The following is an 18,378-nucleotide window of genomic DNA, read 5'->3' as shown; positions in this document are numbered from 1 at the left end:
TTTCTGAAAAGTTTCACACGCAGAAGTATAAAGCAAGTATAAATGGAGCAAGGCAAAATGTGACAACACTTAGGAAATACAGATGCTTAGTAAGTGCCGTGAACTTATGTGCTAATATAAGCATCGTCTTTATCTCTAGAAAACCTGAGCTACAAATTAACTACAGAAAATGCAGTGATCTTATGTAATGTGTCAGTGTTAACAGTCATCAGCTAAGTACAGATCATGGGACAGTCTCCATAGGGAAGCTGACAGATGGCCTCTGTGGTTTTCAATGTCATATGATTTCTCTTAGGGAGATATCCCACCTCCTCTAAGATGCCCAATACTTTGAACATTGAAGGTCTAAAACAAAAAACACCAATGATAGTCTTTGCTGGAGAGGTTGTGGAGAAAGGGGTACACTCATCCATTGCTGGTGGGAATGCAAACTTGTGCAACCACTTTGGAAAGCGGTGTGGCTGTTTCTCAGGAAATTTGGGATCAACCTACCCCTGGACCCAGCAATACCACTCTTGGGAATATACTTAAGAAAGGCCTTATCATACAACAAAAGTATATGCTCTACTATGTTCAAAGCAGCACTGTTTGTAATAGCCAGAACCTGGAAACAACCTAGATGCCCTTCAATGGAGGAATGGATGAGGAAAGTATGGAATATTAGAGTACTACTCAGCAATAAAAAACAATGACTTCTTTAATTTTGCATACAAATGGATGGAAATAGAAAACACTATCCTGAGTGAGGTAAGCCAGACCCAAAAAGAGGAACATGGGATGTACTCACTCATATTTGGTTTCTAGCCATAAATAAAGGACATCGAGCCTATAATTCATGATCCTAGAGAAGCTAAATAAGAAGGTGAACCCAAAGAAAAACATATAGGCATCCTCCTGAATATTAACCTTCATCAGGCCATGAAAGGAGACAGAGACAGAGACCCACATTGGAGCACCAGACAGAAATCTCAAGGTCCAAATCAGGAGCAGAAGGAGAGAGAGCATGAGCAAGGAACTCAGGACCACGAGGGGTGCACCCACACACTGGGACAATGGGGATGTTCTATTGGGAACTCACCAAGGCCAGCTGGCCTGGGTCTGAAAAAGCATGGGATAAAACTGGACTCACTGAACATAGCGGACAATGAGGACTGCTGAGAACTCAAGAACAATGGCAATGGGTTTTTGATCCTACTGCACGTACTGGCTTTGTAGGAGCCTAGGCAGTTTGGATGCTCACCTTACTAGACCTGGATGGAGGTGGGTGGTCCTTGGACTTCCCACAGGGCAGGGAACCCTGATTGCTCTTCGGGCTGATGAGGGAGGGAGACTTGATTGGGGGAGCGGGAGGGAAATGGGAGGCAGTGGCGGGGAGGAGGCAGAAATCCTAAATAAATAAATAAATAAGTAAAAAAGATATTAGAGTTATTTAATAGGAAACCTGCACTAATAGGCCAAGGAAGCAGTGTTGTAATTAATATAGTTTCTGTGTGATTATTCAGGTGAGGGTGGCCAGGAAATGAATGAGCAGTCTCTGCTTACACCAAGTTACACTTGTATACAGAGGGTCTAGGTCAACCCCATGCAGACTCCCTGGTTGTCAGTTTAGATTCTGTGAGCCTCTATGAGCTCAGGTTAGTGATTCTGTGGGTTTTCTTGTGATGTCCTTGACCCCTCTGTCTCCTACAGTCTTTCATCCCTCTCTTCAACAGGATTACTTGAGCTTGGCCTAATGTTTGGCATGGGTCTCTGCATCTGTTTCCATTGGTAGCGGTATGAAGCCTCTCTGGTGATAGTTGGGCTAGGCACTGGTCTATGAGTATAGCAGGTATAGTTAGCTATCACTGCATTGATATTTTTTCTCCTGTTGTGCTTGGTTCTAAGTCTTTGGGCCATCCCACCTCTGGGTATTGGCACTCCAGGCAGTGTCAGTGGTGGGCTCACTCTTGGGGCATGGTCTCAGGCTAAGCTAATCATTAGTTATCCTCTCCCTCAATCTCTGTGCCAACCTTACCCCAGCTCATCCCATAGGCAAGACAGACTGTAGGTCCAAGTTTAGGTGACTGGGTTAGTGTCCTAATTCTTTCATTGGAAGTCTTGCCTGGTCACAGGAGAGAGCCAGTTTAGCTGATGTATCCACAATTTCTAGGAGTCTTAGCTGGATTTATTCTTGTAGAATCCTGGGAGTTTCCCTTGTACCAGGTTTCTACCTGACCATGAAATGCCCCCACCCATTTCCAGTCATCTCTTTCAGTACTCTCCCCTCGATCCCCCCACAAACTGATCCCTCATGTTTCCATTCACATCCAGCCCAGACCACCCACAAAATCTCTTCTATTTCTTCCCAGGAAGATCTAAGCATCCTCTGCCCAAGCTCTCTTTGTTACCTAGCCTCTCTTGGTCTGAGGAGTGTAGTATGGTTATCCTTTACATTATAGCTAATATGCACTTCCTAGTGAGTATGTACCATGTTTGTCTTTCTGGGTCTGCATTACCTCACTTAGGATAAGTTTTTCTAGTTCCATTCATTTGCCTGGGAATTTCATGATGTCCTTGTTTTTAACAGCTGAGTAATACTCCATTGTTTAAATGTACTGCATTTTCTTTATCCATTCTTCAGTTGAAAAACAGGCAGGTTGTTTCCAGGTCCTGGTTATTACAAATAAAGCTGCTATGAGCATAGTTGAGCAAGTGTCCTTATGATATGATTGAGCATCTTTTGATCAAATGGCCAAGAATGGAACAGCTGGGTCTTGAGGCAGATCGATTCCCAATTTTCTGAGAAACTATCGCATTGATTTTCAAAGTGGCTCTATAAGTTTTCACTTCCCCTTGCTCCACATCCTCTCCACCATGAGCTATCACTTGTATTTTTGATTTTAGCTATTTTGACATGCGTAAGATGGAATATCAGAGTTGTTTTGATTTACATTTCACTGATGTCTAAGAATGTTGAACATTTTAAAAGCATTTCTCAGTCATTTGAGATTCTTCTGTTTAGATCTGTACCTCATTTTAAGATTGGATTATTTCATTTTTTGATGTCTAGCTTCTTGTGTTCTTTATACATTTCGTAAATCAGCCCTCTGTCAGATATGGGGTTGGTAAAGATCTTTTCCCTTTCTATGGGCTACTCTTTTGTCCTATTGATGGTGTTCTTTACCTTACTGAAGTCTTTCAGTTTCATGAGGTTCCATTTATTAATTGTCAACCTTAGTGTCTGCACTCTGGGTGTTCTATCCAGGAAGTCGTCTCCTGTGCTAATGCATCTCAGATTATTTCCCACTTTCTTTTCTACCAGGTTCAGTGTATCTGGTATATGTTAAGATCTTTTATCCACTTGGACTACAGCTTTGTTCAGGGTAATAGATATGGATCTATTTGCATTCTTATACATGTCAACATCCAGTTAGACCAGCACCATTTGTTGAAAATTCCTTTTTTTTCTCCATTGTATAATTTTGTCTTTATCAAAAATCAAGTGCTCACAGGTGTGTGGATATGTGTCTGGGTCTTGATTCAATTATATTGATCCAGCTGTCCGTTTTTATGCCAATACGATGCAAATTTTACTATTATAGCTCTATAGGGGAGCTTGAAATCAGGCAATATGATGCCTTGAGAAGTTCCTTTATTGCACAGGTTTGTTTTCAGCTATCCTGGTTTTCTTGTTTTCCATACAAGGTTAAGTATTGTTCTTTCAAAGTCTGTAAAGAGTTGTATTGGAATTTTAATGGGAATTGCTTTGAATCTGTAGATTGCTTCTGGTAGGATGGTTATTTTTACAATATTAATCCTACTGATCCATGAGCATGAGAGATCTTTATATCTTCTGATATCATCCCCAATTTCTTTTCTCAAAGACTTTAAGTTCTTGTCATTTAGGTCTTTCACTTGCTTTGTTAGAGTTACACCAAGATACATTATGTTATTTGTGGCTATCATGAAGGGTGTCACTTTCCTGATTTCTTTCTCAGTCTGTGTATTGTTTGTGTATAGGAGGGCTCCATGCTCTTGTTCTTTGCCATACTCTCAGGAATGATAATGCCAGAAAACCCTAGGCTGTAACTTCTGATACTACAAGCCAAAGTAAATTGTTTCTCTTTTAAGTTGTTTTCCTTGGGTGTTTTAGTCAGAGATGGAAAGATGACTTACAGCTCTCTACCCTGGCAGGCCTGCAGCAATGATCAAATGGAACTTCTCTAGGAAGCAGGATTCAGGAAAAGTGACAATGATGGTCTAGATACTGCTGTGAAGTTATCTCCATGGTAAGAAGGGAACTTGTCTGAACACCCCCCAAAACAGTCTGAAGAAGGAATGTCACTCCTTTGCCATTTACCCTGTGACTTTCCTGTGTCAGGGACCCACATTGACCTGTGAGCTATCTGAACTTACTGAATGTTCTCCCAGGATTGTTCTCAACCTAAGTACATCACTGGGCTTCAGAAACCATGGTTATTGTCTTCCTTAGGTACTCAGTCATTATTCGGAACTCCTTAGCTTTCCATAGATATTAGATATAAGCTACTGAGCCTCATCAAATGCTATTGGCTAAGTTAGAATTATTCCTACCCCAGACAAGCTGTGGGAACAAAGTACAGTATTTCTAGCAGCTCCTTAGCATTCTTCACCAGACCTCACTCCAGATCCAAGGACTTGTTGCAGACCCTGGAGTAGTGAGTGCTATTTGATGCACAGCTGAGGGCACCTGAGCTCTCTGAATTGTCCATGTCAGGCTGTTGGGCCATCTTTGGCACACTCTGGAGCAAATGGGAGCACATTCCTCTCACCTAGATACATTAAAGAGTTGGTATGTGCCTGGTACATGCCTCATGTCTGTAGCCTGCTTATTAGGAAGATGCCGAGGCCACATCGGTGTGGGAGCGGGATTGTCTGAACCCTGCTGGGACTTTGATGTCTAGATATACTCTGCATGTGTTCACCTGTCCAACTTCACAGAGCCATGGTACGTTTTTCACTTCCTGTCAGGCAGAGGGGAAGAATGCAGGTTATAACTCAGGGTCTTGTTTGTTAGTAGAGTGAATCTGTCTGTTTACTTCTGATTCTGGGTAATGGAGGAAGTTCCCCACCTCACAGGAAAGGGCACCTTTCCCACAAGTGCTCAATCTGTGAGGAAATCAGATACTAGCTTCACTGGGAAACAAGCATCCAATCCACTTCCAAAAAGACCCTAAGGACCCGAGCCAGGGGGGAGCTGTTCGTGGTGCTGAGCTCCAGTCCAAGCCAGGAAGCTGATTGGAACTGTTTGTGGTTCTGAACCCCAGCCGAGATTACAAAGCTGCCGGTGGGTATCTGTCCGTGGTTCTGAACACAAACGAGCCCTTGCTGCCTGTGTTCCTTAATACCTATAGATCAGTCTTCAGACAACAGAGAGCTGTATGTGGTGCTAAACTGTCAACTCCAGCCAGGCTGTGGACTGAAGGGGCACTCTCTGTGGTATGACATAGACTACTGCTCGTCAACCAAAGGAAGCTTCCAGAAAGGGCACAGAACAACCCCTGGCCACAGAGAAGTAAGAGACTTGAGATCAGGATCAGAATTCCCAGTATGATTTCTGTCTAAAAAAGAACTAGAGGAGAAAGAAAAAAAGGCAACTTGCCTCAAGGTGATAAATAGAGAGTCTTCATAAAAGTGACTAGAAGGAACAGGATTCTGTGACCTTTCTACATCCTGGCACCAGGGAGGCCAGGGGCAAGCAGGCCTGAGGAGTAGAATGACACAGGAGATGAGCCTGGGAAAGGGACTCTCTGGCTTCGTGACTGCATTGTCCATGAAGATGCTGCTTCAGATGCCTTCTGCAACCTAAGTCAAATCTGAGAGACATGGCAATGGTTCCTCTGTCCCTCATGTTTTGGGGAAGGGCCAACTGCCTAGTAATGTGTTTGAAAACACAGAAGCTGACGGTGCAGAATCTGTGGGAAATCAGGGCAGCCTTGTACTTCATAACTTCTGTTATCCCTCCCTGCCTGGGACTAGTCAAACCAGCCTGGCGTGCTGGAAGTGTGAAAACAAAACCAAGGCATGCCAGCAGGTGAATGGTGAACAAAGATCCCCGTTATCTGTGACATATGTCCATGTAGAATATGACAGGCATGCTGACTTCATAGAGAGGGCAATGTAAGTGAAGGTGACTGGGCTGAGCATCATTTACTCCATGACTTATTGGAGAAAGTGTACTCACAACCTGAAAGAGTTAGAACTGGAATTACTAGGAACTTGGGGAGTATGATTAGGCCAGACACCCTTTAAATCCACCAAGTCTGATTGTGTTCCTGGGCTCCTTTTAAGCCCAGGCTTTTATGTCTGATGCTTTTCCAGGACTGGAACGTTGATGATCGCTATAGCATCTGATGTCACAGAATATGATCACTGCTGTGTCCCATACCATCCAAACAAACAAAGTCTTTAGTATCTCACTCTGTCATGGGAAATTTAAAAAAAGACTTTTGGACTGTACTTGGTGTCTTCTTCCATTGCACCTACTTTTAAGTTCACATATGTGTGTAGTGTTGGAAGCTCAGAGATTCAAATATTGGGAGTGCTCTCTAGACCAAGGACAAGAGTGTCCTCCCTCTACTGTTGGCATGAGTTTGTATCAGGAGACTTCCTGAAGCTAATGGGGAAGTAAATGCCAAGCAGTTGCTGTTTGGGCATCTGCACTACTCAGCTTTCACCCTAGAGTAACCTCCCTTTGGGGTAAAGGAAGACAATGGGTTGTGTCCCTGGTGGTCCTTGTATAGACTAGATAGGCTTCTATGGGTTCACAAGGGGCCACTTTCCAATTTGCAATGCAAGGCTAACTTGCTCAGAATAATGTCCCAGGAAAGATAATTGAGATATTAAAATAATAAGTTTCCCAAAGTCAAAGCTCAGTTATTGACAATGGTAACTGTCTTAGTCACTGTTCTGTTGCCGTAAGGAAACACCACATCCAAGGCAACTCTTATGGAGAAAGCAAAAAAGCATTTCATTAATTAGAGGATTGCTTATAGTTTCAGAAGCTTAGTCCATTATCATTATGGCAGAGAGAATGATGACGGCAGATGTGGGCTAGAGAAGTAGCTGAGAGCTACATCCTGATTCACAGGTGGAGAGACTGAGACGGAGAGAAAGAGGAAGGGAAGGGGAAGAAGAGGGAGGGAGGGAAGAAGGGAGAGGGAGAGAGAGAGGAGAGACTAATTCTGACATGGGTTCTAGAAACCTCAAAGCCCACCCCCAATGATACATTTTCTACAACAAGGCCAAACTTTCTAATTCTTCCAAACAGTTCTACTCACTGGTAGTCAAGCCATTCAGATCAATAAGACAAACTATGGGGGACATGCTTACTTGAACCATAGCAGCAATGTTTTTAACATTTTATTTTATGTATATGTCTGCGTATATGAATGTGCACCACATGCATGTCTAGTGATGACAGGGGCCAGAAGAGGGGGCCAGATCCCCGGCATCTGGAGTTACAGGTGTTGATGAGCTGCTGTGTGGTTACTGAGAATTGAACCCTAGTCCTCTAGAAGAGCAATAAGTGCTCTCAACTGCTAAGTCACTTCTCTAGCCCCTATTGGTAATATATATATATATATATATATATATATATATATATATATATATATATATTTGGTTTTTCGAGACAGGGTTTCTCTGCGGCTTTGGAGCCTGTCCTGGAACTAGCTCTGTAGACCAGGCTGGTCTCGAACTCACAGAGATCTGCCTGCCTCTGCCTCCCGAGTGCTGGGATTAAAGGCGTGCGCCACCACCGCCCGGCGGTAATATTTTTTTAAACTAAGAATGTGGCTGACTTTGTCCAGGTTTCCAATATTATTAATCCAATTACCAATACTTCATAGACAAATTAGATGATGAGAAACATAGCTTACCACCTGAGCTAAGAGGCAACCTAAAGGGAATGATCCACAAACTGAGGGGCATTTTCTTCTTTGTGAAAAAGTTTCATCCTCCCTGAGGGGGCAAGAAATGTCACAGCTTCTTGGGAAAATGCAGTGGCTGAATAGTTCAGAAAAAAAGTTTACATAAAATATGTATAGTGTTAGCCAGCATTCTATATAAAATTTTAAAGGAAAACCTTTGCCTTGAATCCAGCTCTTCTCTCCAGGGACTAAGAGATGGCTCTGTGTAAAACTGCTTGCCACTCAAGCACAAGGGCCCGATTTCAACCCCCAACACACATGTAACAAAGTCTGCTGTTGTATTGCATGTGTGTAGTCCCAGGGCTGGGGAGACAGAATTGAGTTGATCTTTCAGCTTTTCTGGTGAGTTAGAGGCCAGCAAGAGATTGTGTCTCAAAAAAATATTGGTTAGAGATGGGTATATAGTTAAAATGTGAATCACTCTTTGTGAAAGTATGAAGATATCAGTTTGTATTCCCAGCACCCACATAAAAACTGAGTGGATGTGTTGACTTATCTGTAATTCTAAAAATAAGTAGGCAGAGGCAATGAATCCCTGGATCAGGTTTATTCATTCATCAAGCTCTGGGTTCAGAAAGAGACCTCAACTTAGTAAATAAGTAAATAAAGTAGAAAATGATTGAAAGACATTGATGACAGCTTATGTCTATACACAGAGAGGAAGAGACTTGGCTTTTCTTACTAAATGCAAACTATTACAATGCAGCATTTCCTGGGTGGGGTAGGTGGTGGATAGATAATGCATAGAAGAAGGCAGCTTGAATGGGCTCATCCCATGTACCCATCCATAACTAGTATGCCTTTCTCTCTGCACCGCATCTTCTTGTAAGTGATATATGTACATTGTAGTAGCAACCATCTGGAGACAAAGCCATAGCTTACAGAAATGGCTCTAATGTGCTGGGTCACGTGACATCATTGCTGCCTTCTCCAAAGAGCTCCTGCTGTCTTGTCTAATGTAGCCAATAGTTACCCATTTCCCCTGGGTTCCTCTGTGCACAGGACTGAGTCCCAGCCAAGTAAAGAGGAACATTTACATGGGTGTTCAAGACACAATGAATGGAAAGACACTTCTGCGAGTAGTCATAGGCTCAACACGAGCAGCTAGCAGGGTCTGTTTGACACGAGGAGCTGAGTTTCTTGTACTTCCTCAGGGCCCAGAAGTTTCTAGAAGGCTTCAAAACTTGAAGATGGCAGGATGAGTCCAAACTCTGCCAGATGCTATGCTGCTCTATTAACATGGAAATGCACACAGAAAAGGCAGAACCCCCACAGCTATCATGGAGTAGGCAATGCAGCAGCAGTTCTATGCTGTCTGTGATGCTTGCTAGTAATACACATGGACCATTCTGGAAGTAGAGGTTGTGTGCTAAGAGAGAAGCCACCGGAGAGAAGACCAAAGCAGGGTTGAGAGGGAGTGGTCACTTTTTTAAAGTTTTCCAATGTCTCATGCAAAATATACCAGGCAGACTGCAGTATAGACTCATAGAAGACAAACCTGAAATTGTTGGCAATAAGCTCAATCTGAGAGACTTGAAAGACAGGAGGGGCTTGAGAGACACGGGTTAAGTGGAATGTGGAAATCTAGCTGGCATTCTCATACAGAGAAAAGACAAAGTCCCCAACTATCCAAGAAAATACGAGCATAGTTTACAACTTAGTTCCCTTTCCTGTTTCTGAGATAAAATACTATTGAAAAAGGCTACTGAGAGGGTAAAGGATTTATTTTAGGTCACAATTCCAGGTTACTGTCCATCAGTGAGAGGACACCAAGGCAGGAAAGGTAGCAGTTAGTCACCTCACATCCACGGTCAAGCGTGGAGAGACAGGTGAACCCGTTCACACTTAGTGCTCAGCTAATTTTCTTTACTCCTGAGCTGTGTAAGACTCCAACCTTGGGAATGATGCCGCCCTTTTTCAAGCTGGGTTGTTCCATGTCGATTATGACAAATCAAGAAAATTCCCCACAAATATGCCTACAGGTCAAACCCATTTACAAAATCCTTCATCGGGACTCTGTTCCCAGGTGATTCTAGGTTGAAAATTAATCTAGCCATCACAGTGAACAATGGTCTTTTACATTCTTGCCTAAATTGAAGCTAAGGTACAATATGATACAAGATATTCCTAATAGGGGAACCTGATATTCGGAACATGGGTAATCTCTAGTCCTTTCCAATCTTTTTAAACAGAAATTATTCTTTAAATCAAGTCAGAACAGAAGTGAGAAACAAGAGGACTCTGCTGCGATTGTGCCATCTTGTCCTGTAAATACATGTGTCCTGTTTTCATATCTTCTCAAGACGGACAGAGAGTGGACACATGACTGTCATGTGGTCTCTGGGAGTAAATTCTCCTACTTTGCATCTGCTTGACCAGGTGAGGTCTAAGACTCTTGACTGGTCTGACTTGGTTTAGCCCCACCCACACACCTGCAGTGGCCCACTTCCCCATGTGGCAGTGTAGGAAGAGGGTACTGCGAAGAGGCGTTTTGAATCGCGAAGACCATCCTACACAAAATGTGGAGGCAAATCCGACAATTGTAGGTGCTCCCACTTATGTCTGATTCTGTTTCCACGTTTCTACCATGACAATATGGTCTGTGGCCCTCACCAGCCTTAGACTGTCACCAGTGTACACTGCTTTCTTTTTGTGGCAAACCTATCCTCCGTCCAGGACAGATTTCAGACACTGCCCGCTGTCATCTTGTGTGTTATGCAGAAAAAGGAATTCCACCCTAAACTAGTGGGCTTGTTTCTGGAAGAGAAGGGACTGAGAAATCACTGAGAAAGCCGATCCAGTTCCCTACCCAGACCACATCTGACAGCTGTCCTGGCTGTGGGGGAACCAGGAAGGAACATTCATTTATCACTGGGTAGCTTCATTTCCCCACCAGATCCTGAGGCAGGGTTAGCCATCCCCTCATCTCCAATTGACAAGCCTTCGACACTTTCTGAGGTTGAGAATTGAGCTGTGCACTCCAAACTCACGGATTAACCTCCTAGCAGTCACGGCGGAGCAGCCCTCAGCTGGCTTGTCAGCACAGGTCTGATCTAAATCAGCCTCTGAGCTTTCAGCCCACACCCATGCTGTGACCTCCCCTCCCTTCTCAGCACACTTTTTCTGCATCTCTGGTCAAAGGAATCTCCCTGCCACAACACCAAGGGAGTCCTAGTATGGACGGCCAGAAGTTGTCTCTGTTTCTCGGTGCAGGCCTCCGAGATGGAAACTCTGTACCCAGCTTGAGAGAGCTGTGGAAACCTTGAGTTATTAATTATTTTAAGCCTCATTTCAGTTATCTCATTTATAAAATATGGCTTTATGGCATTTGTATGAGAACTAATTTAAGTCAAGAACTCAGTATGGATGTGGGCTTGTATTAAGGGTCCAATCTATATTCGATAGCATTGTTTCTCTGTATTAAAAAGAGAATGAAGCATGGCTGGCGTCTGCCAGGGAGAATTCAGTGGGATCAGTATTTCCCCTTTTGTCACATACTAGGGACCAGCTGTCTGGTTCTGAACATAACCTTACTTGCGTCCAATGTCTGTCCTAAGGGCACTCAAGCTGCCCACTGCCCTGTGGAATAGGCTGGGTGGATGGAGGTTAAATTCTGGGTAAACTTGTTGGTTTCTTTGTGTTATTCAAAGGGTTGACCAAGGATCTCTCTGAAGATGATGGCGTCATTCTTTATGTAAGTACCTGGGGAAGAGTCGGGGAGCCACAGATGAAAGAATTGTCCATTTTAGGTTCATTAGAACATTCATCTTTCAAACTTCCCCCTCTATATTTCATGCTAGGGCTTGAGCCCAGGGCCTTGTGCATCCCGGGAAAGCATTCTATCACCAAGCTGCCACCCCATTCAAACTCTTACTTCTATCGGAACACCATTTGAGGGTGCTCAGAAGCTCCCCTCTAACATCAACGTGAGAACTGATCCCTAAGGATGGTTAGCGAAGCTACTTGTTCTGCTCTGCATCTGCCTCTCAGGGACCCCAGTCTGCTTCCATCACACCCAGGACATCCTACTCAGGGCCCCCTATGTTCCTAGTCTACAGCCCCTTCACCTGTGCATTAGATTGCTGTGTTCTCTGTTCATACATCAGTCATTGAGACCTCTAGGTCCTAGACTAAGAGAAACCGAGCGACCACGCAGATACACCCTCACCTTTCAGGGTAGTAAGGTCCCATGGAGGACACAGATGAGACAACCCACCCAGCCCTTGGGCTAAGAGAAACGGGTGTGGCACATTGTTGGAGCAAGTCTGGAGAAGGCTGATTCCAGAAGAGGGACCAAAGACAACGATCCGGTTCCATACTTATTCCCTGAGCTAAGGCAGCTGCCATCCCCACAATGGGACAGGTAAAAAATGATGTTGAATAGGGAGAAAAATCAGTAAGGCAGAGACAGGGCTGCCACAGGTGGGAAACGCAATAACTCTGACGTTTTGATGAACCGTCTTGGTGCACAAGAGATACCGTATTTTTATGGTGCTGCAGGTACATTGTAATTGATCAAAAAAGCCCTTTCTACATGGAACGCACTCGGGTCCATCGCTGATCCAGCCCATAAATCACGTTGATCGTGTCTCTCAGTTCATGTGCTTGACTCAGGAAAGCAATGAAAAAGTTTTTTGATGGATTTGCTGGCGTTTGCTTAGTCTCTAAAGGAAGTGGTATATTGGAGCCTGGGGCAGAATGCATGCATCTTTTCCTGAGAGGTTTGAGGCCATCCCCTGAGGGGCTTTTCTAGGGTACGTAAGTATGTGTGCGAAGTTCTCACCTCAAAGGGCCACTGGAGTTTATTTTGAGCTAGATGTGGCTGACTGTGGCTAGGAGTGGGGGTTGGGTGGCCATGCATAAGCACTGAGATAAATGTCTATTAGCTGCAGAGCAAACGCAGCTGTGCATCGGTGCATTTACGACACTGGTGAGGACAGCGAAGCAGGGGAATTTCCACAGTATGTCTTGCACGCTATCTGATGATACCCTTAGCGTCAGGACTGGTTGAAGTTGAGTTTCCTAAGAACACATTTCAAAGTTTTTACCTCATAGTCAAGGATAGTAGACCAGGCACAGGGCTGGGTCACGAATAGTTAAGAGGACTAAAAAAAAGCTGGTGATAATTTGGCTTCGAATCTGTATAAATTTAACTCCACACAGCCCTGAAACTCTAATCAATCCCTCCGCCCCGTGGAATCTTTTAACACAGGTATGAATATTTTCTCTCTCTGGGAATTTCAGTTTACACAGGCTCAAAGTCAGGGCTACAAGAAGCCTGCAACTGGGGGGCTGAGCTGCTCAGGCTCTGATCACACTGGTGACCTTGGTGACCTGTAGATCCAGTGCTTCCTCTGGCTTATTGACCCACAGAGAATGCTGCAACCACAAATCCACCTCATGATCTGGACCCATGTTTTCTCATATGTTCTGGTCCAGCAGAGAGGACATCGGAACAAGTTTGTCCCCAACATACTCTTGTGATGGGGGAATGGGAGCTATTTTGTAAAAACATGGAGGAGATGGGAAGAATCCATCCCATAAACAAAGTGAGCACAGAGCCTCAGAGTTTGAAATTATGGGGAGCACTGACCAAGAAGTGGGGGTGTGAAACAACTAAGCTGTGAATAAGGGTGAGAAGAGCTAGATGAAACCTTTATAGACACCGGGGCCTGAAATGCATTGTTTGGCATCAAGCAAACAATGGGCAGGGTGCAGATAAAACACAAAAGAAATCCAGGGTAAATTGCTCCAATGATGTTTCATTCCACATGTCCTGGGAATCTGTATCAAAATGACACTGTGCGGGGATGGCTGAGTTGTCCCGAGTGGGAAAGAGTCAGAGTGAGACAAGACTTGGGGACACTCCCCAGCCATAGCCTGCAGAGACTCCACTGTGAAGTCAGGAAATATTGTGGAGTTTTGTCTTCTGTGTTGAACCCTTGTGTCCTTAGGATGTTGAATAGCCCATTGGCCATGCCTTTATCCTGTTTGCCTGTACAAGGGGAAAGAGCAACTAAGAGACAGGTAACATGGAAGACAAGGTTAACATGCAATTCAGAAGTAGTCTACTCCAGCACCAAGTTTTCCAAGATCTTATACTGTGAATTATTAGGTGAGAAATTTAGTCACACATTGTCACACAAGTGGACGATGACCATACTAACACACAAGGAATAGCCTAGACCCAAACTGAACTCTGTAACCACCAATCCACAGGGTTACTTGAGTGGCCCAGAGTTAATAGATACAGAAAGACAAGGGGACATTGTGATATTTTGCTCTACTGGGCTCTGGTGCCTGTGAGGCTCAGGGGTTACAATGAGGATGATGTCTATACCCCACATTGACAGTTGCTAAGGAAATAAGGAAGATGCTCCATTTCCCTGGAGAACTTGCCTTCTGGTTGGGAGAAGAGGTAAGATAAATACACTGATTTAGAAAGACTGTCCAGGACTGAAATTCAGTTACCCCCAAAACGCAGGACAGGGATACTTTAATCCATCTGGCTTACCTGGACAACAGTGTCAGAGTCAATAGTAGGAAGCAAGAGATGAGGTGATCACAGGCCAAGAACCACTGCCTTCATTGAATGTTCAGTGGAAAATGGGGGTTTTCCATGACACCTGTGTCACCTGCCATAGGTAAGGACAGATCTTAAACTATCCACGAGGAAGACCAAAGAAATAATGTTTTGGATATAGGTCAGAGTTCATAAGCCCAAGGGATCTGGAAGCAAGAGGTTTCAATACAGCCTGCAAAGAGCTTGAACCCATGGTGACATGTTAAAAGTAATGGTGGACCATGGAAACTTTCATGGCAAAATTGACAAAGAGTCATTTAGTGTACAGAAGAACATGGGGGAGCTTCCCCAATGAGACATTCATAATTGGTAAATAAAGTAAAAAAAAGAGACTAATGAGTTCATTTTGTAAATATTTTGAAAAATTTTTTAAAGTTTAAATGTACAGCTACCATTTTATCCAGCAATCCTTAAAGACCTTTCCAAGTTAAAAAAAATACAGCTCATAGGACCCATACACATTTTCTCACAGAACATTATTCATAACTACCTAAATATGGAGGCAAGCTAGCTGCTCACAACTTGAAGATAGGAAAGTGATGCCCAGGGCAATGCCAAGGAGCCTGAAGACATCAAACAGGGAAAGGGTCAGTCACACAAAAGTACATGGTTTGCCACTCCCTCTGTGAAACACCAACCATGAACAAATCTTTCAAGACTGTCTGGACTTCACAATGGGGAAACATCAGGATGAGGAAGGTACCACTTTTGCTTGAAGTTCTATAATGTGAAATTAGGTTACGATAGTCCTTACCCTACAAAGGTGGGCAAAGAAAATAGATTGTGCCTGCTGGGTGAATTGTGTGTAATGGGAAGTCTATCTCAATAAATCAATGACAACGAATTTACACACACACACACACACACACACACACACTTCTTGATGGTCAGATGAGATGCAGGAGATGCTCAGAGTGAGCCGTTAGTAACTAAGATGATGATCAAGAGGGATGCTCAGTCCACGTGATTCCTCAGAGTTAAGCAACATCTTGGAACCTCTGTGGGGTGCAGCAAATGTTAGCGCTACCTTTGAGAGGTGGTCTTAGAGCCCAAAACAGCATCAAGGTAGAACCTGAGTGGCAGTCAAGTTGTTACTCTTCCCACACATAGTATTTTATAGGTACATTATTTTATCGATTATGGGAGTGTGTGAATCCCATTTCACAATTTTGCATGAATGCTGAAGTGAGAAATAGGTTCATGGCAATTTCTGGCATTGTCAACCCAACACCGTGAATCGCTTGACCAGAAATAGCGCTGCTGGGTTTTAATTCAAGAGTAATAAAGATTCATGTTCACAAAATACTTGCTCCAGGGTATTCATTCATAGTAGCTTCATGCATAGTCCTCCCAGGATGGGCAGACTACAAATGCTCCCCAGCAGGCAAGCAGGTGGAGACAGAGGCCCATCCTCACACTCACTCATGGAAAGCAAGGGGTGGCCATTCCCCCACTGCATGAGATCGCAAACACATTTTGCTATGTGTGAGAAGAGAAGACAGTCACCAAAGGCTCTACAGGCAAGGGTCATTTACAGGCCATTCAGGATGGAAACTAGGGGAACAGAAAGCAAGCTTCCAGCAGCAGGGGACAGGTGGACTGAATGCACATGGTAGCAGAGGGTCGGGGTGGGCTGCAGGTGGGCTGCAGGTATTCTCATGGAGGGCGATGGCTTTGTTTGTAAAATATCAGACAACAGTGTGATCTTTCACTAAGTATTGCTAAGTGACCCGGTTCACTGAGTCATGGACGTGGACACGTCAGAAACGCTGATAAGCCAAGCCAAATTCAAGAAACACATTATAAGGCCCATTTTAAAACACCACTCTTTCCATCCATCACACTGGCAGAGGGAAACCATGCTCACAAAGGAGAGAACCAACAATGGAGGTATGGGAAGCTGGCCTCGTGTCTTAGGGCCAGACTTTTCTGGAACATTCATTTCCTGAACTGCTGTGGGTGCCCTGGCCAATCAGGTGAGCAAGGGGGAATCCCTGGGCTCTGCCAAGGATTGCTGCAGGAGCAGGCTCACCCCAAAGGGTCTGATTAGAAAGGCAAATCGGTAGACTTCACAAGAAGACCCTGGGGCACCTCTGTCCTGAAATGAAAGGCAAAGAGCTGGGAGCCTCATTGGAATGCACAGGGCGCACTCTCTTCTGCGAATTGCCACAGGCCAGACTGGGCCTCAGAAGCACCTGCAGGCTGGCCCCTTTGAGCCCCAGCCTCCCAACACTGCTGCATTTGAAGGACAGCGATGGCATTCACACTGTTCAGCACTTACTTGCCACACCAAGCTGCCAGGTTTGTGTGTTTCGTCCCAGCCAGTCTTCAGGAACCCGAGAGACTTGACACATGGCTGTGCTCATTTTTACAGGCGAGAAAACTGTTACTCAGGGACATGATGCAACTCGTTCCATGGTGCAAGCCCAACGGGAAAGGCGGTGCTGCCTATGCTGGGTCTGTCTCTCTCCAAATATTGGTGCTTTTTAGTTTCTCAATCTTATTCTTCTACGCAAAAGAAGGTGAGAGAAAGGAAGACCAGGACCGTCCTATGGGCTACATAGCTTCAGGCCTCATCTTATTTAAGTCTACAGGACAAGCCCATATTCCTTTGCTGCAAGACTTCAAAGAGTGTCTGAAAGAAGGTATTTCTACTTCTTGGCAAGTTTTTAGCGATTAAACGGCTCAGCTGCCACTGGAACTTGCAGACCACCCTGAAGGGTACCAGGTTAGAGACAGAGTCCATCTGACAAGTGGGACTTGCGTGAGAGTTTCATAATTCATGGAAGGGTTATCAAGAACCGACAGGGGAAGACGCAGGTACTTAGTAAAGGTGACCCAGAAAAGCATCACTGGTCCTGCAAAGAGCCAACAATGTAAATAGTCAGTCCTTTGTCCCTCTGTCTGCTACCTCACACATTTACTAAGCCATCCCAGGGAAAACCTGTCATATATAGGACAGGTGTCCAAGAAACCCACGAAGAAGTAAGGACAAAGACCAAGTAGCAGGGTTTCTTGGCACCTCACCACGAATCAGGGATGTGGGTCAGCCTGGGTTTAACCAGAGACCAGGAAAGTGACCCTGGAATGACTCATGGGTGTAGTGGGCAAGACATTTGGGATGTACGTAATGGCAGGGACATCTGCATCCATGTGACTGGGAAAGAATGGCCCCAGTGGCTGAGTTAGGGATAGGATGAGAGGGGAGGATGAGGTGGATTTATTGCTGGCTGTGGGCTATGATCCTTCAGATCACTTCTCTCTTCCCACTTTGCTGTGACCCAGCTGTGGTAGGCCTCAGGGTGTTAGGACACCTTGCTGTGGCCAGAAGACAGAAATGTTAGGGTGCCCTGCTTCAGGCTCAGGGTGTTACAGCTGCTGAGAAACTGGGTGAGAGAGTGTCATGATTCGCTTCAGCTGTCAACCTAATGCAAACCTAGAGTCACCTGGGAGGAAGGAACCTCAGCTAAAGAAAAGGCCCAGTTTGACTGTGGCCATGTTTGTGATGCACTTCTTCTATTGTTAATTGATGTAGGAGGGACCAGGTCACTCTGGGTAGTGCCATTTTTCAACAAATGAGCTTGGAATGTGTAAGAAAGCTAGCTAAACAAGTCGGGGGAGCAAGCCAATAACTAGTATTCTACCATGGCTTCTGCTTCAGCTCCTGCCTTGAGTTCCTGCCTTGACTTCCCTTGATGACAAACTATAACCTGAAAGTCAAATAAACCCTTTTCTCCCCAAGTTGTTTTTGGTCCAACAACAGAGTGGAGAAAAATACATAGCACAATAATAATAATAATAATTAAAAAAAGAAACCAAACTAGACAGGGATTTCCCTGACTCATC

Source organism: Microtus pennsylvanicus, chromosome 5, assembly GCF_037038515.1.
Source record: "Microtus pennsylvanicus isolate mMicPen1 chromosome 5, mMicPen1.hap1, whole genome shotgun sequence".
In the NCBI taxonomy this organism is placed as follows: Eukaryota; Metazoa; Chordata; class Mammalia; order Rodentia; family Cricetidae; genus Microtus; species Microtus pennsylvanicus.
Note: the sequence above shows the minus strand (reverse complement) of the source record.